Source organism: Lepidochelys kempii, chromosome 8 (assembly GCF_965140265.1).
Source record: "Lepidochelys kempii isolate rLepKem1 chromosome 8, rLepKem1.hap2, whole genome shotgun sequence".
NCBI classification, from domain to species: Eukaryota; Metazoa; Chordata; order Testudines; family Cheloniidae; genus Lepidochelys; species Lepidochelys kempii.
This window is the reverse complement of record NC_133263.1, coordinates 93,487,371-93,514,057: the sequence shown is the minus strand read 5'-3', so window position 1 is coordinate 93,514,057 and position 26,687 is coordinate 93,487,371. Positions and strand designations below refer to the sequence as shown.

The 26,687-nt window shown below is 40.4% G+C and overlaps 1 protein-coding gene across 16 annotated transcripts in view; it reads right to left on the bottom strand.

The window, feature by feature from the left end:
* The window catches only part of DAB1 (DAB adaptor protein 1), a 758,910-nt gene that overhangs the window by 595,733 nt on the left and 136,490 nt on the right, over positions 1-26,687 (bottom strand). Inside the window, exon 1 of one of the 16 annotated variants that reach the window (XM_073357554.1) lies at positions 748-771. The exons of the other annotated variants lie outside the window; for them this stretch is intronic. The gene's annotated coding sequence lies outside the window, so the exon portion shown is untranslated. Of the gene's footprint in view, positions 1-747; positions 772-26,687 lie in introns of those variants that run through there. 16 annotated transcript variants of the gene reach the window in all.

Below are 26,687 nucleotides of genomic sequence, written 5' to 3'. Positions count from 1 at the left end.
CGTATAAACCAAAACCTTGGAAGTGAGACTGAAAGAGCACACAAGTGTAGGTTAAAACTACAAAGATTAATTCCATACACATTGCAATAGAGTGTGGACCAGCTTCAGGGACTCAGCGGCAAGGCACAATGAGCCAGCTCCAAGATCCTGTGATAAGAGCGAGATGAGCTCTTCAGCTCACAAATTGCATGTATAGCGCTGAGGCATTATTGTACTTGGTACAATCATTCCCATCCCAGTTGAACAAGAGCAAACAAGCTCAAGGAATTCACATATTTGGAGTCAGACATGTGCCAGACACCAGCCCTTGGAATGTAGATTTTACAAACTACTGGAAATAACTACAAAACAAGGCATTTTGTACATATCTACTAAGGAATATAAGGGTTCGTGCTCTACGTTACTATGGAGGTAACAATGGATACAACCACAGGGACTGATATTCTAGCTCTATATTTTAAGGAAAGATATATTTTACAAATTCTTCATCATGGAAAAGGTGAAAGGCATTGCCTACAAGGGACCACAGTGGAGACGGTGACATCTGAAATCAGGTGGGCCATCCTGATACAGTATGGCTATTTTCTCGAGGTTTGGTCCTTTTTCGTCTGCTGGTTTCCTTTTTGCTCCACTCTGAGGTTTGTGTAGAACTCTGGAGAAACAAAACAAGCACTGCCCAGCATACCTGCTCTAGACTAGTTACCTCTGGGAGCGCATCATCAAGTATAATCACGTCAAAATACCTACCTGATATAGCTGGTTGGGAATTTTTCATTGGAAAAAGCAGTTTCTGCAAAACATAATTTCAATTTAGCTAGAAGTTTAATTTTCTTGACGGAAAAATCATAAAGTGAAATGTTTCATTTTTGGTCAAGTTGATCCAAATTAGAAAATTTTGTTCCACTGAAATGTCCAAAACAGGTTTCGTTTCAAATCAGTTTAAGAAAACATTAAACTGAATTACCCCATCAGAGCATTAACTAATGGGAGTTGTAGTTCATACACTCATTCTCTCTTATGGGTTGGGCTCCCGGGAGCACTACGTCTTCCATAATGCAATGTGGATTCTTCACTGACCAAGGTGTGTGGTGCACCATGAGAGTCATATGACTTTCGGCATCATGGGAGAGAATGCCTGGCCAATAAAGGAGCATCAGACTCCCGAACTACAACTCCCATTGGCCAATGCACCATGAAAGGAAAACACAGTTCAACATTCAACTCACTCAAAAATAAGTGTTTGGGGTCAGTTCAACAAATTGAAATGAAAAACATTTTGATTTCAGAATGCTGATTTGTTGTTGCAAGTGAAAATGTCAAAAACATTTCATTTTGATGTTTCTGAACGGATTGTTTTTTAAACTTACATTCTATGAAAAATTTTGAAGTTTCAACTCTCCTTACTGATTTGCGATTAAAATAAATGTTGACACGTCAGAGCTTTCTGTGGGGCAGAAAGTACACATTTTGCTCACTCTACTATTTAGGTTCTCATTGCAGTATCTCAGCTCCTCACATATATGAATGAATTTATCCTCACAAAACTCCTGTGAGGTAGGGAAGTAGAAATCCCAAATTTATTGTCTATCTGTCTACATCTCTTTTAAGGTTTTATACTGCCACCCATCACCACACTATTTGAGTGCCTTCCACGTACAAAATGGAGACAGATTAAATGAGTTGTCCAAGTCACACAATGAGTGTGTGGCAGATCTGGGAATCAGATCTCTTGAGGCCCAGATCCAGTGCTTTAACCACAAGACCATATAGCAATTTGAGCAAACTGGCTGACTTTTTATCCAAATTTAGATTAATGACATTGATAATACAATCCACTGAGAGAGGATTAACAGTGGCAGTTTTACTTTATGAAAGATCTGGTCTGAGCCCTGTTTTTACACACAATCCCTGACTTTGCTTTAATGGTATATTTATAGATTATGTTTTTCACCTTCGGTAGAATCTGGAAAAAAATAGCATTAGATAGGCTGAAACTATTTAACACCATACAGCAACAATATTCCCCCCCCCCACAATATGATAAACAACAGTAACAGTGAGGAATATGTAACCTTTAGAGGAGAAAGTTAGGGCCTATAGAATGTAACGTGACCTGGACACTGGTTCCACCGGAAAAGAAGAGACCTCTCCCTCCCATCTTTTAATTTCTCCAAAATTATTTTGCTGGTTTCTGTGACTGGATACCAAGCTCTTTGCAAATGCTTCAATTCACTTAGAGTGTGAAAGATGCAGGAAAGGAATGGAACAAGTTCTGGAAGGCAGCCGCCAAAGCTGTTAGCTAAAATTGATTGTTTTATGTAACAGGGAAGAGTGTACTACACATTTCATGTGTTTACAGTGAAAGGTCTCTTTGTCCTGTAATCTCTATTTAGTTTATAAAAGCTCAAATCCTCTTTTATCTTTTATAAATAGGAGACAAAGGCCTTCACTAATCCAGGTGTTAAAACAGAGTGTATTTCTGCCAATTAGATTGCTTTGATGTAACTCAAGGAATATAGGGGAAGTAATCTATATCTTGGGCAGTGAACTTTCAGCACTGCTGTCAAGACTAAATGAATATCTGATCTGTTGGAAAACGTTTAGGGGTTATTGCTGACATGGTATTAATGTAGAACTCCGTAAGAATTATTAACAGTTAGAATTTCCTACCTGAATAGTGAAATTCCTTCTGAAAATACTACTTTCATTTTTTAATTGACATACTTTGTATTAAGCTTGATACTGAAACAAAAGAAAAAAAAACCCTGCTGAAATGTATAAGCACTCCCTTTGGAAAACCAGGGTAAAAAACTCCTCACCAAGAGGTTATTTTTATATAAAGGTCTGAAAGCACTTGAGTAAAGCTAGAAAACTCAGACTGCTCAATTTCCATCACTCATGAGAACAAACATATTGTTTTGAGGTTAATAGAACACTGACTTTCCAATGCTGCTGACTGAACTAAGAGACACAGTTATGGTAAATGGCACATGCTATTATTTCAACTTTTATCTGTACCTTGATTCTCTTAAGGCAGCAGAAGTTAGAGAATGAGTTGTGGTCAGAGCAAGAGACTGGGATTCAGAACTTTTGGGTCTTGCTCTTTGCTGGGATATTGACTGTTTGTGTTCTTTGGTCAAGTCACTTGGGTCAAGATTTTTACTAGTGACTAGTTGTGTGTGCCTCAAGGTTTGGCTACCCACAATGAGACACATTAAAAGAGGCCTGATTTTCAGAGGGTGGATACTCACCACTTCTTGAAGAGAAGGACACTTTAAGGATCTCTATTTGCACTCTCAAAAGTTGAGGCACCCACGATCACTGATCACTTTTGAAAATCCTGGTCCAGGTCTTCTTCAGGCCCAACTCCCATTGACTTCAGCACTGTGGAACCAGGCACTTAATGTGTCTATACCATTCTTTATTCTAGGTGTTTGTGGTGCATATTGAGATCCTCAGATGAAAGAAGTTTGGAGAGTGCAAAGTATTGCTAGAAAATTCCAATATAGGTCCAAAGAGTTTTCCCTTCCAAATAACTTCCCTGGCAAGTTAATAATTCAATGTAGGTTTTATGGCAGTCCCTTCATCTTTTTTTTTTTTTTAAATCATGCTGGAAGATGAAGGAGCCAAAACTTCACTTTGGTAAAGATGAAGATCATATCATTTAGAGAAGCTCAGAAAAATGCTTTCACAGACTCCATTGTAAATGTTGTGCTATAAATTACCACAAGCTTCTCTGGTAATCTGCCTGCACCATTAAAGGTTTATATTTTAAAGCAAGGATAATGGTAGAAGTGTCAAGATCCCTGCTAAATAAACATGCTTGAAGAAAAAAAAATCCCAGAAGTGTAATGAAAAGTAATGCATCATTGTCTACTTCTGTGTGTGTGTGTGTTCTGGCACTGTAAAGAGGCAAAGAGTTTCTGCATAGCATTTTTGAGAGAGATCAAGAACTTGGATACAAAGATACAAAGCGATTCATCTGTGTGTCCATTTAATGATATGCCACCTCATATAAGTCCCTAGCACCAAGTACCTAAACAAATGCCTAACTTTCACCATGTGAGTAGTCCCATTAAAGTCAAGGATTTACCTCACAGTATTCAGGCCATAAATCCTCCTCCTCCTAAAGAAAAACAAAACAAAAAGTAACCCATGACTGCAAATATAAAAAGTTGTCCTATAAAGGAAAAAGGACACTTCAGACCCCAAAAGTGAATGGAGCTCCTCTCTCAACCAGGCAGTTAGCTGTAAGATACGGTTGCTCTAAAACAAAAGCCTGATCCCACTGTAAATTCCAATGGAAAACAACGGGAGTTTAGCCAGAGTGAGGACTGCAAGGTTGGACCCAAAGGGGCTCAGATTCAACAGTAATGGGCATGACATTTGAAAGACAGGCAGACTCATTCACTCACTCTGTGGCAAAGGTGCACGGTTATATTGTTAGGACTTGAGAACTCTATGCCGCATGGTACTGGAGAACTAAAATGTACAAATAACTTTGAAGGGCTACAACACCAAAGAAATCCCTACAGATGCTTTTGGGTTCCTATGCAATTAATCTTCCTATGAACATACCTTCCTATATAATGAATGCTAGGTCCTGTTTATTTTTGTATATTTCCACATGTTCCCTTTACAGATATTTTCTTCTTTTATACTATTCCCTTACATCTGTACTAAAACAATGGGACAGAAGAGCTCTGGTGGGGATGGAGAGGAGAAAGGGCTGTATTGCCCACTTGAGGCTGGGACACCAGGCTGTGGAGAGCTTTTTAGGCCTTGGTTACAAGACTTTTTTGTTCACAGCTGAAAGATTCTAAATGTCTTTCTTCCTTCCTTCCTTCCCGACTTCCCTCCTTCCTGATTTCTGGTCGCTTCTTCTTCCTATGAGAAGCAGAAGGGAGTGGAAAGGGTTCAGCCCACTCCATGGTTCCAGGTTAAGGAAATAAGGAAGACGAAGGATGGTGGATCCAGCACAGTTTTGAATAGGGAATGGTGAGCGACAACCTCTTTCATGTCTTGGGCTGGAATTTTCAAAGACGCCAACCTCAGGTGCCTAACCTCAGCCTTGATTGCAGAGAGTCTGACCATCTTTAGGAAATGCTCCGAACCTTCCTCTTTGAAAATGTATTGCCGTCATAAGAATGATGAATACTCAGTGATAATTTGTGCTGGGGCTTGCCAGGGCTCAACCCCAGCACCTCTAGGCTCAGTAGTTCATAGCCCTGGCACCTCTGGGCTTGCCACGTCTGTCATGAAAGTAAAAAATATTTGCTTGAGCCCCAGCACCTCTTTCATTACAAATTAAGCACTACCAACATTGACACCCTTGGTATCTCCCAGACGCCCCCCCCCCCCCACACACACAGAAAACAAAAAACAAACAAACACCAAACCAACCCACACAACCCTTCCTCACGCAGTATTTTTAATCCAAAGAGAATGACATGCAAGAGACTCCATGAAGTCCATTAGGGACTTAGCTATTGCTATTGATTTTACGTGGAAGGCATTCGGATACTATGGTGATTGATGGCAATATGAATCCCTTAGTTAGGCAGACAAAGAAAATCGTAGAGCTGTTCAAGGTTAACCAGAATCGAAAAATCATTCTATAGCTCAAGGTAGTAGGTTGAGCCTGAGGTTTGGTGATTTGTAGCACTGAAGTGTCAACATTTCTGTCACGAATCAGGTTACTTACCCAGCTCCAATGGCCCCACTCACTCGGTAACACTGGTTTATAACTTGAGGCAATTCATTTTACAATCTCAAGGGGGATAAAGAGGTAACAATGTCTGCAGATACATCAAACACCTTTTTTTAAATTTCGTGTGACTTCAATACTCAAGACATACCCAACTGGCAGCACTGGAAGGTTTCTGATTATCCACAGAATGGATGGCTGGAAGCAATAGGACACACTTCCCCACAAACAGTACTGCCCTGCCAATGTACTTAACTCTGATCAAAAGGGACCACCACGAGGGATCAGAGGGTATGTTTCTTTCCTTGATCCACTTCTGCAATCCTTGGCCCATCTGCTGAGATTGCTAACAAGCTTTGGAATTAGTGCCAACTTTTGTGGTGGATTTGAAGATGTGCACACTTGCATAATGGGAACTGGAGTGAGGCCAACAAACTTATTTCAATAGTCCACTGCCCATCAGGCAGTAACAGCTTCAAGTCATTACCATCCGGAGTGAATTTGAACCAGAAACTTAGAACGGAAAGGCTCTGGTTCCTGGGCTAAACACACTGAGCCTAAAGGTCACTTTTAAATAATTTACAAAAAAAACCCACTCTGTTCCTGGTAAATATGAGTTATTTTAGGAGCCAGAACTGACCTACTGGCAAAGCCGGGTCAGGTTGCTTGCATTGCACCGGCCCGCATACACTCGGACTCTGGGTAGTGCCGTCAGTGACCCAGCTTCCTGAGTATTAAAATAGATCAACTTATATTAAACATTAAAAAAATCAATTAACAGTTTTAACTGGGGTTCACTAGTTCAAATCATTTCAGTATTCGCTGGTGGATTGTCATCTTGGGCATTGTGCATGACATTTGCAATCTCTTAGCCTTTTATTGGTAACATTTCAGCAGAGTAATAGGGGGAGTCATGAGCATCACTCTCTGCTGAAAATATATCCCTTGCTGCAGGAAAGGGACAACTGACAAATGGCAAACCAGGCCATCATTAACCTGCAATTAAGCTCAGAGCTTGAAAACAACCTTGGATCCTGACTGGGCTCAATTTTTCTGCTATAAGATATGAATGTTTCCTTTCCAGTAACTCCCATTTACATCAATACCAGAGCTGGAGAATCGGATTCAACTATGTTAGTGGGAAGGAGAGCGTGAGAAAGGGAGATCACACTTGTGTTTTCTGGGGTGATTTTCATATACCTGCAAAGGAGAGAAAATATGAATGAGAATTACAGTCTTCCTGCCACAAGCAAGGACTGTATGACAGGGGAAGGGATAACTTAATACTTGCCCTATTCTGTTCACTCCCTCTGATGCATTTGGTGCCGGCCACTGTTGGAAAACAGAATATTGGGCTAGATGGTCCATTGGTTTGACCTAGTCTGGCCATTCTTATGCTCTTAGTCTGCAGTATAAGTGTAACTGGAGAAAGAGTATCAAGTTTCAGGAGAGGATCTTAAAACTAGCGACAGACCACGGGGTCAGCAATGCAAGCCTAGGGCTGATGTGTGGAAATTGTTTCTGTCCCAGCCAAGTACAGCAGATCCTTGCTAAGTATGTTTACAATATAAAAATGGACAATGCAATATGCCATCGTATCTGACCCAAGCTATGGAAGGCATTATGTTTGAAAATTAAGTAGCAGGGCAACAACTCATTAGATATAAGATGGGCACATGGCTAGGGGTGCCACTGTTGCAGGGATACGTGTGAAATCAGCAGACTAAAGAACAGTGCCATGCATTTTCTAGAAAAATATTGTCAAAAAACAGCAAAGCCTTGGCAGTAATTGGATCCTCCTTGACCACCTTTCATCAAGTCTAATTTAGCACATAGGAAATGGATCGTGACACCTAGCTGTTAATAAATTCCCTTCCACATGTGGCATACACTTCTGATGGCAGGAGTTGCTACTCAAATTCCCCCTCAGTTGCTACACATAATAAGTCACGCTTTGCCCATTTAATTTTCTCCTCTCCTCCCAGATAGTGTTATGGCTCAGCCACTTTATATATCTTTCTCTGTGCAGTCAGGTTTTGCTTTCCAGCTTGTCAGAAGAGAAGACAAACCCCAATGTTACCATGTCCTTATCTTTCCTTCTCCATATCCATTCTCTCTTGCTCATTCTCTCAGCTAACAAGGCTGGAGCAAAAAGAAAAGGAGTACTTGTGGCACCTTAAAGACTAACCAATTTATTTGAGCATGAGCTTTCGTGAGCTACAGTCACAAAAGCTCATGCTCAAATAAATTGGTTAGTCTCTAAGGTGCCACAAGTACTCCTTTTCTTTTTGTGAATACAGACTAACACGGCTGTTACTCTGAAACCTAAAGGCTGGAGCAGAGAGTGCAAATAGCTCAGCAGGTGTTGGAAGTGTTCGTGTAAAAGGAAAAAAAGCCCCAACTGCTATACTGCTGATGGGTATTTCCTCATTAATCTGCTTTGTTACACCCATTGGCTGCATGGAGAAAGACTGACATTGCTTGAACATTTCTCCTCTTGCTTGCTGCTTGTTACTAGCTGTTCTGTTGTACCCTGTGTCTGACCTTCCTGGGGAGTACCAAACCAAGACGACAAGGCAAAAACAGGGGCGCATTCTGCTGTAAAGAGCAAATGCCCTTCTTCACCTGGGAGGACAACTCAGATATTTTGCAAAAGGCTGAAATGTAAGGACAACACTGCCCAAGGACAGCTGTAACACATGCCTGTGCCATTTAGTCACTTGATTTTTTTTTTCCCACCCAGTGTATTTAATAGATGCGTCCCAGTCTGACATGACACGCGTGTGATCTCTGACATTTTCCCACCAACCCTTCCACTGCCGGGAAGACCATAAACTAAGAACCTGTAGTTTTACCAAAAAAACAGCAGTACTTGTAAATACTTCCATAGTTAAACCAGCCAACCAAAATCAGAACCTAGTGGATGCTTGTCTTGACTAAGGACTACAAAATTGAGCCCTTAAAGAGAATCAAAAACCAAGAAAAAAAATATACAGAAACAATTTCCCTCTGCCTGTATTTTGCCGTGTTCTCTTAGCTGTGATTGAACATTAGTGGACTTTTGCTTTCACAGCCCAGTTTTCTTGTGCTTGATCTGACAACGGAGTCACATCCTCTGCTTATAGCATCATGATGTCTTTAGACACAAGTGTGATATGCTGCAACAAATTCACCATTATAATTTCACAGAAGGAACAAACAGGACTAAAGGATGGGCTGTGAGGAAAGCACCTTCTTTAAGGGCTGGTTTACAAACCTTTGGTACTGATTAGCAAACAAAATATATGAAAAAAAAGTGTGTGAGATATACAAACATACATGTTGAGATCTTATCAATTGGCAGACTTCCCCAGGGTGGAAAGTTCTTTTTTTAAAGAAACAAAGGTCATGTTTTCAAGATAATAAAATATCATGGAAAGTGACAAAGGAAAATGGTTTCCTCAAAAGCTCTTTGACCTTCTGAAAAATAAATTTTGAATTATTCTCATCTCACAGCACTAAACCTTTTAGCACTTACAAAACTGACATTATACTGTACTAATATAAGGAAAAATTAGAAGAAGTTTTCTTTACGCATAATGGCATATTTTATGCTGTCCTAATTAGCCTAGTTCTTTTTTCATATAAATAGTCACTTACGCAGAACAGTCTGCAATCCTGCTTTACTTATGAGCCAGGTAGACACGGGACAGTTTTGCTTTAAGAGAGGGATCGTATCATTTTGAAAGGAGAAACAGTTACAATATACTTGATATCCTGGTGTGAAACTGCCATCAGAGCAAATCTACGGAGCATCATTGGTATCTGTGAGTAAAAAATCTGTTCTCAGTGGCAACACACACACACGCAGCTACTACTGAAGATCCCAGGAAATATGCTTGTGCAACCATAGACAGAAGCTGGCCCTAATGTAGCCAAGTCTCTTTAGAAGGAAGCAAACTTAACAAAAGGGATGCTTGATAAAGACATCACAGTAATCTGGAAACTCAGCTCATTCACAGTGTCTCTACCCATTTGGACAACAGCGAGTAAGATGTGTCAATAGCATTTTGTCTTGTATGTAAAATAGATTTCCATTCATATATAAAATACAATGTCATTTCAAGGGCACAAACTAATTCTAGGTAGAACTAGTTCATTGCTAAGGGCAAGGATTTTTTTATATACATCTGTAAACACACACAGGAAATTAGCAAACAGTAGGGAAGGATTAAGAGAAAAGGGATAAAGGTTAGTGGGTCAGCGTTAGAGAATTTTTTTTAAAAAGGAAGGCTAAGATATTTCTGCATGTGCCTAATTTTAAGCACAGGTGGTCTCATTGAAGTCAATGAGTTAAAGTTAGGCATGTGCTGACATACCATACCAAATCAGGGCCTAAAACAATAGCGGGAAAAAAAAGAAAAAAGAAAAAAAAAAAAAAAACCATGCAACTTAAAAAAATACTAATGAACAAAATGTGATATTAGGCACAGGTTAGTTAACAAAAGAATAGGAATAAATCAATAAGTAGGTTAAAAGTACCTATGCATATTAAGTAGTCAGGGAGCACAGTGACTGAGAGGGACTAACAATGGCTAGCGGAGGGATTGTTTAAAGGAAGTTTGTATATATTTTTTAATGGTTGTATAAAGAAACACACACCACGTGTGCAAGGCATCACCCTAGCACTAGCCCCTTCACGCTGCATCAGGCTCTACTGGCCAGGTCTCTGCTTGTTTTACCCCCTCCCCTCCGATTTTAGGTCTTTTCTATAAAGGTCGTGGTCTTGCAAACACTTGAGCTCAAGTGACAACTCACAGGCATAAGGCCACTTGGGCGTGTAAACGTGTTTGTCTACAAATTACAGGCGGTGGTCTGAACTCGGGAGGCTCGCCCGGGCCTCCACCAGCGCCACAGCCGCCACACGGGATTTTAGCAATCTGTCTTACGCCTGCTAGCATGAGTCGGTCTTCCTGGGCGGGGAGGCTCACTCCCAGCTGCAGTGTAGACGTACCCTAAGTGTTTGGAGGAGCCAGACCTCAAACTGAGATCTTCAGGGGAGGGAATGTCTCTTCCTTTGCATCTTTACATGGCCTCTGGGTGCTATGGAAATAAGTTGGCTGTAATTATTTGTTATTCAGAAAAGCGGAGCTTGTGGAATGACTTTCCGTTTAACCCTGAAAAAACAGGCATCAGAGAGAGACGGCGCACAATAGACAGTAAATCATGGCAGTATAAATGAGGGTTCAAAATACTCTCAGGAATCACACTCAGATTGTTTAACAAAGGGAGGAAGTCTGTTTCCAAATAAATTAGCTAGTTAACAAGTGTAGATCACAACAGAGTAAAATATTTCACATAAAATATACTCAACTGTCAGTATCACAGTCAGTCAATACAGGTGTCCTGTCACCATTTACAGCATGACAGGATGCAGCCTCCAAATACTGAACCGATGAGGAATTTTTCACCTGGTGTTCGCTGTTTATTAACATGTGGGTTAAAGGGGTTGGTACAGTATGTGACCCAGCTGTCCCAATACCCATACCTGTAAACCATTAAGATGGGATTCTCTATTGCTGCAGTTCATTCTGAGGTCAACTCTGTAGCTCTGCTGATCATTAAAATAAGAAATTATAGCCCTGAAACTTTGACCAATGGAGACACCATCCCTATCTCTGAGAGAAACTTCCCCAGGATTGTTTTCTTTGAAGGGAAGTGGGAGGTTTACTCACTGATACTTTCCATAGAAATCTCCATTAGGGATTAGCCAAATTGTTTCAGCAATATCCTAACTGTAATGGAACATTACACATTACTAATGGATGACATGCTTTCCCATGGAAGTTGTCAGAGGCTAGCCAGATCTCCAGGTCGTATTCCTAGCTCTCCTATACACTTGCTGTGTAATATGAAACAAATCACTTAATATAACAGTGCCACAGACAATCTATAAAATGGGCATATGACCACCAGTGCCATGAGGCCTTATTAATTGACTAACATTTCCGTGGTCCTTTGAAATTCTTAGTTATAAGTCATTATTCATTTTTGGGTCAGAATGATTCGCTTGCTCAAAGACATCTTTTCCCACTCCTTCCTCTTCCTCCAAGTTTGTCTGAATATATAACAGACTAGACAAACACTACATGTTACCTTTGCCAATTAATTAGAATGTTAAAACTAGCCACAGACACCACATTTAATTAGTTTTGTTTGAATTTTGAAGCTTCTGCATATGTTGGGTTACACTACAGAGTCATCAGTGGTAAGTCAATTCAAATACTAGATCATGTCCTTATTGCACAATGAACAAATTGGCAGCCATATTACATACCACATCCTGCACATTTTGACTTGCAACAGATAGTGGACGAGGACTGGGTGAGCAGTGCAGACTAGGAACGTCCTCAGACGTTCTTGTCAACTGCTGGAAATGGCCCACCTTGATTATCACTACAAAAAGGTTCCGCCCCCCCCCCGCTCTCCTGCTGGTAATAGCTCACCTTACCTGATCACTCTCGTTACAGTGTGTATGGCAACACCCATTGTTTCATGTTCTCTGTGTATATAAATCTCCCCATTGTATTTTCCACTGAATGCATCCAATGAAGTGAACTGTAGCTCATGAAAGCTTATGTTCAAATAAATTTGTTAGTATCTAAGGTGCCACAAGTCCTCCTTTTCTTTTTAGGAAGAGATAAGAGGATGATTTAACCATACCCATGACCATAGAAAAAATATATAGTGAATTACTTTCATGCATGTTTGATGACCCACAAACAGCACAGGTAATAACTATACTGACTTCCACAGAAAACCCTGGCTTCCGCATTAGTTCTAGCTTTCAATTTTGCACCATCCACCACAACCTCATACAGTGTTTGTTATCAAAATGCTGACATATGAGTGGGAACCATTCCGTCTAATGAGTATGTGTATATTTGCTAGAATCCCCAGGAGGTTCCCGTAAATGAGGTGCTCACTTCAATGAACCTATCATGGTAATTAATAAGCTCACTAAGTAGACTCTGCTGCCGAAGGAAAGATAAACAGAATTCAAGGAAGCAGAGATACGATGGCAGAAAAGATTTTCATAAATATTATTTTAAAAAAATACACAGAAGGGGGCGGGGGGGGGGAGAGAGAGAGAGAGAGAGAGACTGACTTTAAAAAAAAAGGGAATGGTTTAAAAAAAAAAAAAAAAAAGACAAAATGCCAAGAAACAGCCAACGAGATACAGCGAGCTCCCCTAGGTTGGCAAGGAGATTATATATCTATACTTGAGCCAGGGCAGCAAAGCCTAATACATAAAATAATCCTCCACTTTCTACGCAGGCTTTTTTTATTTGTGCTGAATTCTCATTCTCAAAAGTCAGCTTCCGTGCTTCTTATATTTTACCCACTGTGAAATGAGGATTGCTTCCTATGAATTGTATTAACCACCGTTTCTTTTTGTTAAATGGTGACTTCTTTCCAATTTTGTCAATAAATTGGATTCACAAAATGAGGTACAGCATTCTTGAGGATCATTAAAAAAACGCAATTATGACAACTATTGAAAAAATATTAAGGGTTAGGAAGACATTAACACATTATCGCTGGGGGAGTAATTTTTTAGATAGATACCATAGGCTTGGTGTTTTTCCTTTATGATATGCTGGCCAAAACATCATTCAAAATATGAGTAAATAAGCCATTTCCACTGTAATGTTGCAAAATGGCAATGTATTACTGCAGAGATCTGTATAAAAAGGAAACAGTGTGTGCATTTGATGGGCGTTAATTCTGATTCTGTATAGCTCTTTTAGGCTTACTCCTTAAAATTGCTATATGTCTAGAACTTCTGGGAGCGCTCATCCAGATCTTCCTCCTTTTCCCCCCAGCTCCCACATGTGCTTTGAACACTAGCAAGTTGGCTAAGTCCAGTGGCCCCCTGGAAGAGTTATCCAGGGTTGTACTGTACATAGTTAATAAATATTATACGTATTATTCATTCACTCATGCTGTGGATAAAGACAACTATTTCAAGTATCACCTAAAACCAAGCAGATGATGCAATATTTCACCTTTAATGTTTGCAGACAGTCACGTGTGAGAAAACTCCTCAATAGACGTGGCTTGTACAAAATGTGCAAGGAGACAGCAGTATTGTTTGTGACGTGCAGCTTCTCCCTCAGGAAAGTGAGAAGCATGTCACCATGTTATACTCTGGCTTTTCAACCTATGGATGCCAGGTTGGGATAGGCCTTTAGTTCAGTGACCTGTACGCTACATACGATAATGCCACAAAGGGCTGAAAATCTCACAGTAATTGCACGTTGCAACCTATGCTGGAAAGGCACATGGCATTTATGGGTTATATGGAATTGCCACTTCAGGCAAACAGACACGGACACCCACATTTTGGTAGTCTCAGTAGCTAGGTTCCCAACTAGCCCACCATTACAGATAGGTGCAATGGCAGAAACAACAAGTTGCCTGGAGGGTTGGAAGGTTCAATGCTGCCCAAATATTCAGTGGCATGAAGACATGGCCAGGATGCCCAGAGTGATTGGGCATCTCCCCATTGCATCTCCCCAACTCACAGAATTCCTATGGAGCTCTGAGCAGATCTAACACTTCTCTCCCTTTGCTGGAATCCCTACAGAGCACGCTGTAAGTAACACAGCCTGCCCTCTCTTACGTTGACTCCCTTCTGTGCAAAAAGCAGTCTCGTTGATGCAATGGGGAATTATTTGCAGGTGTGTGTGTGTGTGTGTAAAAAGAATCTAGCCCGTACTCTAGGTTATGTCTGGGTTACAATTCAAGAAGACTTGGAAGTCCATTCTGGATCTCACAGCGGAAAAAAAACCACAAGGTAGATAAAAAAATCTTAGAGACCCACACACGGCCATCGGGATGGTATAGGTTGGAAATGAACTGCACTTGGCAAAACAAAGATCTGGGAACCCACCCCACAGTCAGACTTGCACATTCAATAATGCAACAGGATAAGAAGTGAGTCCTTTATCACAAGGAGATCATCACCCCTACATTTTACAGCTACTTTTTTCCCTTCAAGGAAAAGGAAGAATCAAACCCTGCATGTCTGAGTCACACATGCACCTGCATCACTTGCTAACAAAAATATTTCCCCCCGCCCCCACCATCAACACTGCAGGGCCACTATAACCTGCCGCAAGAGCAAGGTGTATTCTATCCTGTCTCATGTGTCTTCAGCCTAATTGCCGGCTAAATTCCTACTCTGAATATTTCCCGTTTGTGACAGTTGGCAATGCTATATGGAACAGAAGGCACACCTGGATTCCTTGGATACCAGGTTTCAGTTGCAAAGCTAGCCATTAGGACAACCTTGTTCCGAGTTGTAAAACAGAGCTCATTTGATGTAGAAGTCATAGATGGAGAGAAAATAAATACAAAACACCGAAATTAGTATGTAGTAGAGACTTTTCTTAGCATGACCACACTTTAAAGTACCATGTTACAGCTCTGCTTGGGAATAGTCTCAAAGTAATGGTGTAGTTCTGCAGGGATTTGAAAGTGAGACGACCGCCTTCCTTCATGTCCGTGAAGCCATGAAGCTTAATCACTCCAGCGCATGAAAAGTAAACAAGGGAACTCTCCTTCTGGATCTCTCTAGGTATGTATACTGTATGTTAAAGACTTTTAATTTTCTTTGGCAAGGAAAGTTCCAACCCCGGCCTCCCTTTTTAAGGCCCATTCTCAAAGAGCAATTGAGGCTGTTTCCCTTCTGCTTAAGTCAGTACAGAAGCAGCTCTTTGGGGCAGGGACTGTCTTTTTGTTCTGTTTGTACAGCGCCTAGCACAATGGGGTCCTGGTCCATAAGCTTGTAGGTGCTACAATAATAACTAATAGGTTGAGACAAGACCAAAGCTCTATGCCTATATTTTGAACGGTTTCGTGTCCTCAGGAAGTCTGATGAGGTCAGTATAAAGTTTTGGACTCAGTTTCCAATGGACAAACTCTTTGAACCCCGACTTCCCCACTACCCAACTTCTATGGTCTCTTCTCCCCAGTGTGCAGGATATGAGTCACTGTTTAGTGCTGCTGCCTGCTTGGCATGTGTTTCCTCGGAGGATGGCAGAATTTGTGCATGAAACTAACATTTCTAGGTCACATCTTGTCCTATCTTCTAACTTTCCTCTTCCTTCTGTACCACCAAACAGGTGGGAGCACCCATGTCCTAGAACGCAGGTGGAGATGTGCAAAGACATTTCAGTGCTTGTGAAAGAAGACAGCATGACTTCACTCTGCTAGCTCAGAATGAAACACATGGCAATTCTGCCTCCAATTTGTATGCATTCTCCACTCTATTGAAGGCACTTCTTGAGCAAGCAAAAACACAACTTGATTTTAGCAAATTCCAATAGTTTATGCCCAATTCAGAGAAAATATTAGGGACTGACCATGAATTTCAAACACTGCCCACAGCTGTGTGAATTTTGCACTGAGAAATGTTTGCACCGAGATTTCCAGAAGGTGAAGACTACTGTTGTACTTTAGTCTCAAGGCCAAATCTTGCTTTCAGATACACAGGAAGGAGCTGTGTGCACATATTCCAATTCAGAATTTGGCCTTTGGCCGTTGCCTATTGAATGGTAGTTTATGATTTTCAGTTCAGAAATCCATTGCCTACAGTGGAGTTGGACCAGCTTCCCCCCAGGCTGTGTTTGGCCCAGGATGACTAAATATTGTACATTCAAGAATATAAGGAGGGTAGCCGTGTTTGTCTGTATCCACCAAAAACAATGAGTCCAGTGACACCTTAAAGACTAACAGATTTATTTGGACATAAGCATTATTTGGGTAAAAAACCCACTTCTTCAGATGTATGGAATGAAAATTACAGATATCGGCGTATATACATGTCTCCATGCATCTGAAGAATTTTTTTTTAACCTACAAAAGCTTATGCCCAAATAACTCTGTTAGTCTTTAAGGTGCCACTGGACTCCTTGTTTTTATTCAAGAATATCATTTTTCTGATTGTTCTGGTTTAATTATTTATCCCTCATCACTCAGAACCAAGCAGAGGGAACCCCTCTAGGGGACCACCAGCAACCAGTGCAGATGGTCCCACGTACACCGCTCTTCCACACAAGCCATAAGGGTTTGGGGAGAAAGAATCTCTCAAGGGTACAGAGACTCCCCCTTATCTCTGACAGGAGCCAGGACAGATGCAATGAATGAGGCCACATCGGACTCTGGTGATGTCATCAGAACCCGCTTTATTTCTCCCCTCTGTTTATTGTCTGTTACAACCTTCTCCCTGACCCTTCCCAGTTCCTGAATTACAGACTCACGCCCCCGACCTTCCAGGCTCCTCTCCATCATTCATTTCTCTCTTCTCTCTGTCTCCTCAACGTCGCTCTTCCCTTACTCCTGTGCTCCCGTTAACTTTGTTTCAAAATTTGTTCCAGTTTTATTTTAATAAATATTAAATATTAATAAATTTTCAGTCCAACTTGATTTTTCAAATAGCTTTTCAGTTTGCTGAAAAATTCAAAAAACATTTGTTTTGGGTTATCCCCCCCGCCATACCTTTTTTAAACATCAGCCATCAAACCAAAACAAATCATGTATTTACACAAATCTAGTCACAAGAGTCAAGGTATTTGATACTTTTCTTAAAGCTTCAGCTCTGTGATTATGGGAGACTCTCAGTTTTCCTTTTTTTTTTTAAGTTAATTTTCTAGCTCCCATTGTTAGGGAGCAACAAGGAGTCCGGTGGCATCTTAAAGACTAACAGATTTATTTGGGCATAAGCTTTCGTGGGTAAAAAACCCACTTCTTCAGATGCAGAAAGTTTATGCCCAAATAAATGTGTTAGTCTTTAAGGTGCCACTGGACTCCTTGTTGTTGTTGTGGATACAGACTAACATGGCTCCCCCTCTGATAATTGTTAGGGAGGAAATCTTGGGGTTGTGGGGAAGCCCTCCCGAATGTCTCAAACAACTGAAAGCTAATAAGAATCCAAAAATTCATTATTTTTTTAAATTTCATTAATTTTGAACACATGGGGTTAACAATAAAGAGCAAGTGGAATACAAACTCAAAAGGAAAGGGATGGGGGGAGAAACTAAACCGTCTCTGTTGCTGTTTCAGAGTCAGATCTAACTCAAGGACAATGACCACAAGCTGCCCTTGTCTGAGGAAAAAGGCACTACACAGCATCAACAACTTTGAAAAACCTTTGGTCTGCATTTCGATAGATATGGGCAGAATTACCTTTAAACAGAACATTCTTCAAAGCTTTCTGTGATGCACTGAGGTGAATCTTTATTGAACTGTAATTGGATTTACAGGGGCAAGTGGTTCTGCTCTTCAGAAACTAAATAAATGATGAACATAGGACACGGGGGCGGGGGGGGGGGGAGGAATTCCCACTTCAGTAGCTGTTTACTGGGCAGTAGATTTTTGGGAGTGAGTCTGAGAACCAGTATCTACTGACCTCCTCTTCTGGAACAAACAAACAATTAATTTTGGATTGACATCTTTCTTGTTTTTGGAGAGTTTAAAAATTCCCTGTCAAAACTATAATATCTTGTAAGAACAATGGAACGGACCTCAAGATGTATTTTACTGTAGAACTTCATAACTAGAGCTGGGCAAATAACAGATTTTTTTCAGTTTGCTGACAATCCAAAAAAATAAAAAAAAAAATCTGTTCAGATCAAACAAAAATTGAAATTTTTTGGAGAGTCAGAGAAAAAATGTTTTGGAATGTTTGATTTCCACAAAAATGAAATAATTTCTTTTGGATTTTGACCATTAAAATATTTTTGATTTAAAAAAAATATTAGTGACCTTCAAAACAAAAGTAATTTTGAATTGAAATTTTTAATTTAAAATGTTAAATCAAACATTTTTATGTCCTTTTTAAAGGTTTTTTCAACCAAAACAATTCTGTGAAATCAGTACAGAACTATTGAAATGTTTCAGTGTTGCTGAATGTGTATTTTTGCACCAAAAAACCAAAAATCTTTTGCTGAAAAAAGTTTGCCTCAACCTCCCACTGCAGAACAAAAACAGCTTTAACTGATTCACCATACATCTTGGCACATACCAATGTCATCTATGTTCTCCTAGCCAAAGCCTCATCGGTTCTAAGGTCTACATGTTGGGAATGAGTAATGGAGGGGAATCTCTTCATAACTTTAGAAAGTCAGTAAAGGATTCATTTTAGTTACTGTGCTATGATGTAGCTCAATTTTAGCATGCCCCAAAACAGTTAAGGAAACCGATCCAGTGGTTCCAATAGGATACAAGATACTTTTTACACTAAGCTATTCTTGGTGCTAAGTCCCCTATCTTATGGGTCAATGTGATTTTTATTTTTAATTAATTAAATTTATTTATTTAGAGATTGGGTCATGGAGATGAATTGCTAATCTGAAAAACAGCCAAAATGTCCAATTATCCGTTCTTTGCAAGTTTTGCGGTTTTCTCTGTCAGGCATAAATGGTGATCTGGAAAAGATATTCACAAGCAGTTTTTGTGACGCAAAACCCCAGCATTCTCAATTGTCAGATCTGAAGAGGTATTTTACAGGACTGTTGCCCAATAGTATGCAGGGACTGCATAAAGAGATTCCCTAAGTGAAAGACCAAACTGTCCACAGATAAACATCCTGAGTGCCTGTCTTGTCGCTGGTTAAAATATCCTATAATGAGATACCATGGCAAGGGGGGGCTTACGCCAAAATACTTTCTAATTTCCTTTGATTAAAAGTTTTAAAACTGCAAAGATTCTTTTTTTCCCTTTATAAAATATTGAAGTTATTGATTTTTTTTCAACTATCATCGTAATAAGAAATAGAAAAACATACATCTCCTTTGCTAGTAGCCAAAAATCAAATCAGCACAAAAAAAAAACCCTTGCAGAATGCAAATAGTGTATACGTTCATAAAATCAGTCTAAGCTAAAATGCCATCCTATGAATAGTAAAATATGACAATGTATCTTTTTTGACCCTTTCTACTGACTGCATCATATCTGCTACAGGTCACTTCAGATTTGACGAGTATTCAAATATGTATGTTAAAATATACACAGCCATAAGGGAAACAAATATATGTGTGCTTCAAATGTGGCACCAGATGAAATTGAATCTCAATTTGTCATTAATATGGAATCATCACTCAGTGCAATGTGAAAAGTCCACGGGAAATTCAGCGCATACCTTTTGAAGGGCTAATCCATTACAAGGACTGAAATTGACATGTAATATATATAAAAAAACCACCCTTAAAGATTGTAGTTGAGCAGCAGAGGAACTAACTTGGCAAAGTAAAAAAGCATCACAGATATATTAGATATCATCTGACGTCAACTAATTTAGTGACATGCTTCTAGATTTCAGGCTAATCTTACACCAGCTTAAACTCTGAATCTGTTTATCCCAAGTGCTAAGTTTAGCCCAACGGCTATAACTTTTAGCCTCTGTCCCAGTCTTAAGTATCGTACAAGAAACAAAAGGAGGACAAACTATTATACTTATGGTTTTTCTTATTACACTTGATTCCTACAGAAATTCTATGTGACACAGGACAGATGTAGTAACCGCACATGGCATTCAGTTCTTCTAATATCGGAAACTGCACGCCAATATTTGGAGGGATTGACAGGCCATGTATTTGAAAGCAACCTATGACCAGTCATTATTTTAACACAGACTGTTCAGGTGGGAAAATTAGCACTGAATAGTCTACAGGCAACTTGGAGAATATTAATAATAATGAGGCTTGTAAAGCATCTGCCATTTCACACTCTCTGATATGGGTACCGGCCTCTCAGGAAAGGTGGTGGGTTAGGGAAGAGGCACACTGGAGATAAAGAAAGATGCCAAGCGGAGGAAAATCAGACACCAAGTGCTGGAGATACTGATGCACACAGTCAGTACACATTACACTGGAAGAAAGCTCAGGAAAAGTGATACGGGTATAGGACAAAATCCTGCAAGACAGTGTATTAGCACCCCCACAAGAGAAAATCATAGAATGATAAAAGCAAAGACTGGGATTTTCGTGTGCATTGTTATAAATGTCTGTTCAAATATAAATGTTGGATCAGGAATACGCATTGTTGTAGCTGTGATGCTCCCGGGATATTAGAGAGAGAAGGTGAGTGAGGTAATATCTTTTATTGGACTAACTTCTTTTGGTCAGAGAGACAAGCTTTCGAGGAACACACATTTGATATTCATTTTTGTATCAAATCCATTGGAGATTTGGTGCAGGAACAGTTCATCCTTCCCTTGAAATGCTGCCAAAACTCAATAGGACCTTAGGTTATCTGACATAGAAGTTACAGTCACGCAAGATACTGTGGCCCAGGATAGCTTTAATGTCCAACACCTTGGGAGTTTAAAAAAAAAAAAAGTTCTGGATTTTGAATTTGTGCAACTGGCTCATTTTAGGCTCAATCCTTGTTTTTTTTCTTTTCTGTTCTCTGATCCACTTTAGTCCTTCATATACAGAAAAGTATCACAGTTCTCCACCAGCAGGTTTTTCCCAGGCCTCTAGATTTCAGGTATCAGAGGTGGCAAACAGTTTGAAAAAGTCTTTGAATCTTCTGTTTTAGGTGTTTCTAATGTCCCTTTCACCAAGTTATCCAAGTGCCACAGAAGTCAAATTATTTACCATTCAGTATATTCTTATCTCCTCTCTATCTGTATCCTTCCCTCACGCTGTCCTTTCTCCCCATCTGTCTCCTTACTTTCTTTTCTCCTAAGCCCCATCACATGCTGACCTTATGAAGGGGTGGTTATTGGAGCAAAGGTTTAGCAAAGAATTTCAGTCTGATCAATATCAGCTTTGGGCTCAATCTAATTTATTTCCACAGTCAGGTTCTGCCACTGAGAATGCTCTGCCTCTAGTTCCTGGGAGTCTGAACATGACATGGCTGGCAGATAGACAGGTCCTAACCAGTACAAGATCTTGGAGATTAGGATCAGGACTGAGTTTGATTTGAAAGTGACCTGGAGAGAGCAGAGCACCAAAGTGATATAGTCTCTATATAGTTTCTGCGGAAAAGGACCTAGGGGTGACAGTGGACGAGAAGCTGGATATGAGTCAGCAGTGTGCCCTTGTTGCCAAGAAGGCCAATGGCATTTTGGGCTGTATAAGTAGGGGCATAGCCAGCAGATCGAGGGACGTGATCGTTCCCCTCTATTCGACATTGGTGAGGCCTCATCTGGAGTACTGTGTCCAGTTTTGGCCCCACACTACAAGAAGGATGTGGATAAATTGGAGAGAGTCCAGCGAAGGGCAACAAAAATGATTAGGGGTCTGGAACACATGACTTATGAGGAGAGGCTGAGGGAACTGGGATTGTTTAGCCTGCAGAAGAGAAGAATGAGGGGGGATTTGATAGCTGCTTTCAACTACCTGAAAGGGGGTTCCAAAGAGGATGGCTCTAGACTGTTCTCAATGGTAGCAGATGACAGAACGAGGAGTAATGGTCTCAAGTTGCAGTGGGGGAAGTTTAGATTGGATATTAGGAAAAACTTTTTCACTAAGAGGGTGGTGAAACACTGGAATGCGTTACCTAGGGAGGTGGTAGAATCTCCTTCCTTAGAGGTTTTTAAGGTCAGGCTTGACAAAGCCCTGGCTGGGATGATTTAACTGGGAATTGGTCCTGCTTCAAGCAGGGGGTTGGACTAGATGACCTTCTGGGGTCCCTTCCAACCCTGATATTCTATGATTCTATGATAGTCAGACTGGCCTTTGATACTTAAGAGGATGGCCACTGCATGATGCCCAAATTGTAGCTTCTGTGTGGTACCCGTATTAAACCCCCATGTAGGGAGAGTTGCAGATAACCAGCCTCAAGGAGAGGAAGATGTGGATCGTAGAGGCAAGGTGCTAACTGGAAAGAAGAGGTCAATCTCCTGATCAGCTGAAGGTGGTAAAAGGCATTCCTCCCTACACATCAGTGTGTGTCCATGTGTCAAGGCTGGGTACTACCTTTACAAATGGCAGCTGAACGACCTCAGTCATTGGTCATATCCACTTATTGACAAGCTCTTCAAAAGTATTTCCTTCTGCTTAACATCATTGTTTCTGCCTTCCTTAGATTTACTCTAGCCAAATAATGCCTTTCACTTGGACTATGTTCAGCCCCTTTTGTGATCGCTTTCTACAAACATTGCCGTGTACTAGTTTACAGCCAGAAATGTTCATGAAAACAGCACATTTAAGCAGGTTGTCAAGAACATTTCCAGGAAGAGACTTGCTCTCATAAAAATAGAGTATTCTCACCAGCAGCTGAGTCTGCTTTTCCAATCAGAGAACAGAAATAATATCACCATGTGGAAAATGCCATTTAACCAGCACAGCCTGAATTTTGGATATCAAAAACTTGCAACAAAATGCTCTAACCAGCAGAAATTATTCAACAAGCAATTTCAAATGAATATATTGAAGAAAACTGGACACTGCTCATGGACAATTCACAAATAGGGTTGAATTGATCCCATTTAATATTCTGTACCAATTCTCAAGCTCACTAAATAGTAAACACACTGCACAAAGTTGAGTTCTCCTAGCTTCCCATTTAAATCACCTGAAGCACCAGATTTATGTTCGAGGTAAATCCAATCCTGAATTTCCTGTTGACAGTTCCCATTATTGGAAGGGTGCCATACTGAAAACCTTGGTCAGACAGCAATCTAAACAACAGGGATTGAATAGAATCATCTGACAAAATGTCCTAATGCATCAAAGCAACTGTTCCCCTTTAGGGAACTAGTGTAGATGTGTATTTGTAGGGATAGTGAAAAAAATTTTTTTTTAAATATATTCTTTTTTCCAATCAAAAAATGGGGTTTTCCAATGAAATTTTCTCCAAGAAAAGGTAGATTTCAACAGAATTTTCCATTGGGAAAACCAAAATGAAATGTTTCCCATGGACCTGAATACAAATATTTTGTTCCAGGCTGACATTAATCATCTCTGTATCTGCCTGAGCTTCTGCAGTGCCTGACTGGCCTTGTCGTTCTGGGTCCTTTATGCCCCAGTACACTCAGACAGAACTACAGCTCAGCCACAAGAGGTGGCCATTGTGCTCTGTCAGAGACAAAGTGCAGTCGGGAAGTATAATCTATGGGGGAGAATGGAGGCCTAATAAGGACCCAGAACTACAATGCCAGTGAGGCACCATAGCAGTTCAGGTGGATGCAGAGTCAGTGTCAACTACAATAGGATGCATTTTGAGGTTTCTAAATAGATTTTCTTTTTTTAACTTTTCCTTTTGTGAAAAAAGTTTCAGTATTTCAAATTTTTGCCCAAGTTGGAATGAAATTAAAAAACAAAACAAAAACCCTTTGAAATATCAGAATTTCCCATTGGATGAAAATTACTTTTTTTCAGATCAGCTCTACATGTACGTTTAGGAGTCACTATTTTAATTTGGAGCAAGGGAACACAATCGCCACATACGGGTCTCACATCTTCAGCTACTTGCCAAAGCTTTTAATATTATTGCGAATCAGTTAGTCTTTCTTCCATTTTATTTCTAAAAAGATTAAAAGTTTTCACCTTTTTTAACTAAGTAAATTACATATTATAACATCCTGTTTGGGAAGGGAGCACTTATGGAAGAGTTTAGCTTAACGTGCCATGCTTAAAAGATCTTATTTTAATAAGGTGAGAAAGGGGACTTGATCTGCTATGGAAACAACATAGGCTAGTGTCCTTAAAGAGCCATTAAAGCCTCACAAAGTCATGAAAAAACTTCTGTTTAGGATCAATTCTGCTTGTATATCATGTGTTTCACAGTCTGCCCTCATTCCTTTACTGAGGCTAGGGAATGCCAGAAACTATAGAATTAATAACTGTCAGCTTTGTAGCCCAGAATAAGAACTCAACCCTCTGATTTTGGTTCGAAACACAGGAAGGAGGCTATTTTTCAATCCTGGTTCAGATGCTGTGGAAATCTTGCAAAAATAGATGTTCTCACATGATTTCAGCTAGAGATGCTATTTTGGACCAAAATCTCACAAGACTAGCTCCACTGAATCCAAAACCCAATGTGGATCTCACCCATCTAATTAATAAGAATTGAAAAGGGCCTGAACTAGAATTTAATTGACCAGGTCTTGGACCCTGCTCCGTGGAGGAAACTCAGGGAAAGTGCTGAGGACAGGCAGGAAAGTACTCCACAAACAGCTATCAGCAACCTCTCATCTTTAAGCCCTTGGGAATCTGCCACCTTGTTAATGCACCTGCGGGGCGGGGATCTGAGCTGCATTAGCAGCTACAAAACTGCTGCCCTCACTCTGGTCAGGATCTTCTACAGGGACCAAACTAAGGGAAAGGAGTAAAGGGGCTCAGGGGGGACCATCAGTGGGCTCTAGTGGGATTTCCCCTTTTGTCTTTTAGGGGTGGAGTTGTCAGGAAAGTTAAGGGTGAAAAATAAAACAGGTGCAGAGAAAAGGAGGGAGCGGAGACAGCACACATTGTGAACTGTGGCAGATTTATCCATCTCTGACCAGATAGGGAATTAACAGGAAAGAGGAGTGAAGTGGGCAACCTAGGAGATGGGAGAATGGAGTGGGGTTACTGTTAATTTTAAAAATCTCATCCCATTACCAACCCCCTAAGAGAAAAGTGGTGGGTCCCCTTGACAGGTAAGTCTCTAATTAAATTACTGACAGGGATGTGTTTGCTCCATCGGACACATCAGATCTAAAAAGGTGTATTTGGTCTGGGTGTATTTGTATTAACATTTCCACATAAACCTCCTTTCTTGTAAACCCCTGACAGGATCCCCTTGGCTCCCTTCAAAAGATTGGGGACTATCAATGTTTTTTCTACTCTTGGTGGAAGTGAATATTCCTTTACAAGAGCTCTAGCCACACGCAGAGGGGGAATTCTTAATATTCAGCTTTTGGGAGAATATTATTGTGTGTTACCAAAAAAGCCTAATTATTTTTTAAAATAATAAATCTCTGTTTAACACTCCCAGGACTTCAAAACAGTTTTAAAATAATGGTGTTTTGCTGAGGAGAAAAGGCCTGTGAAATTTAATCCATAATAGGATAGATGGGATTCTTTATCACTGGATGAGTTTAACTTAGAAATGGAAAGATTTGCTCGAGCTCTGTGAGACGTTATGGACTCAGTGTAGGAATTACTGGAAGAAATCCTCTGGCCTGTGTTATGCAGGTCAGACTAGATGCCATAATGATCCCTTCTTGCACCTATGACTCTTTGCAACTGCTTTGTGTTACTGAAACAGTGCAAAAGCCAATAGATTTAGAACCCTGAGGATTCTCCCTGCTTAAAGGGACATTTTCCCTCTCCCAATTAGCTCATATTGGCTGGATTAGAGGGTCTGGCCCCATGTCTCTACAGTGGGCAAAACCAAACCCTGAATCCAAATCATCGGGTTTCAAAATCCAGATCTGAACTCCCCCAAACTGGAAGATATTCTAGATTTGGCCCGCTACAGAGAGTGGTTTGAGCTGCTAACTTGGATCCAGATCTAAAGAGTTTGTTTTGAGTCCACCTCACTAGGAATACTTGCGGGAAAGGAAGCTTATGCTAGTCATTCCCCACCTAAAATTGTAATACTCCACGACATCTCAATCATCTTCACGGCAATTAACAGGAATGCCACAAAGGACAATTATTTTGGTGGGCTCATCATGCCAGGTTTACATGCGCTTGCATATTAAGCTAAGGAGCTGTCTGAAGGGTGGTTCTAATGGCAGAGCACAGTGGTACTGAGTGAAAGAACAAGAAAGCTGCACACAAAGAGTATAATGTATCTGAATTTTAGGGCCTGTCTACACTACCGTGCAAGTTCAGACTACGGGGTATGAATAACACTGTGCACAAAAAAGTGCTGCACTGTAATTCCCCCATGTGGATGCTGCAGGCATGACCTAAAAGGTTCCTACTGTAGTCCTGTTTGAAAGTGGACTGTGTTAATGTGAACAAAACAGGAACCTTTTAGTTCGCACCCACAGTGT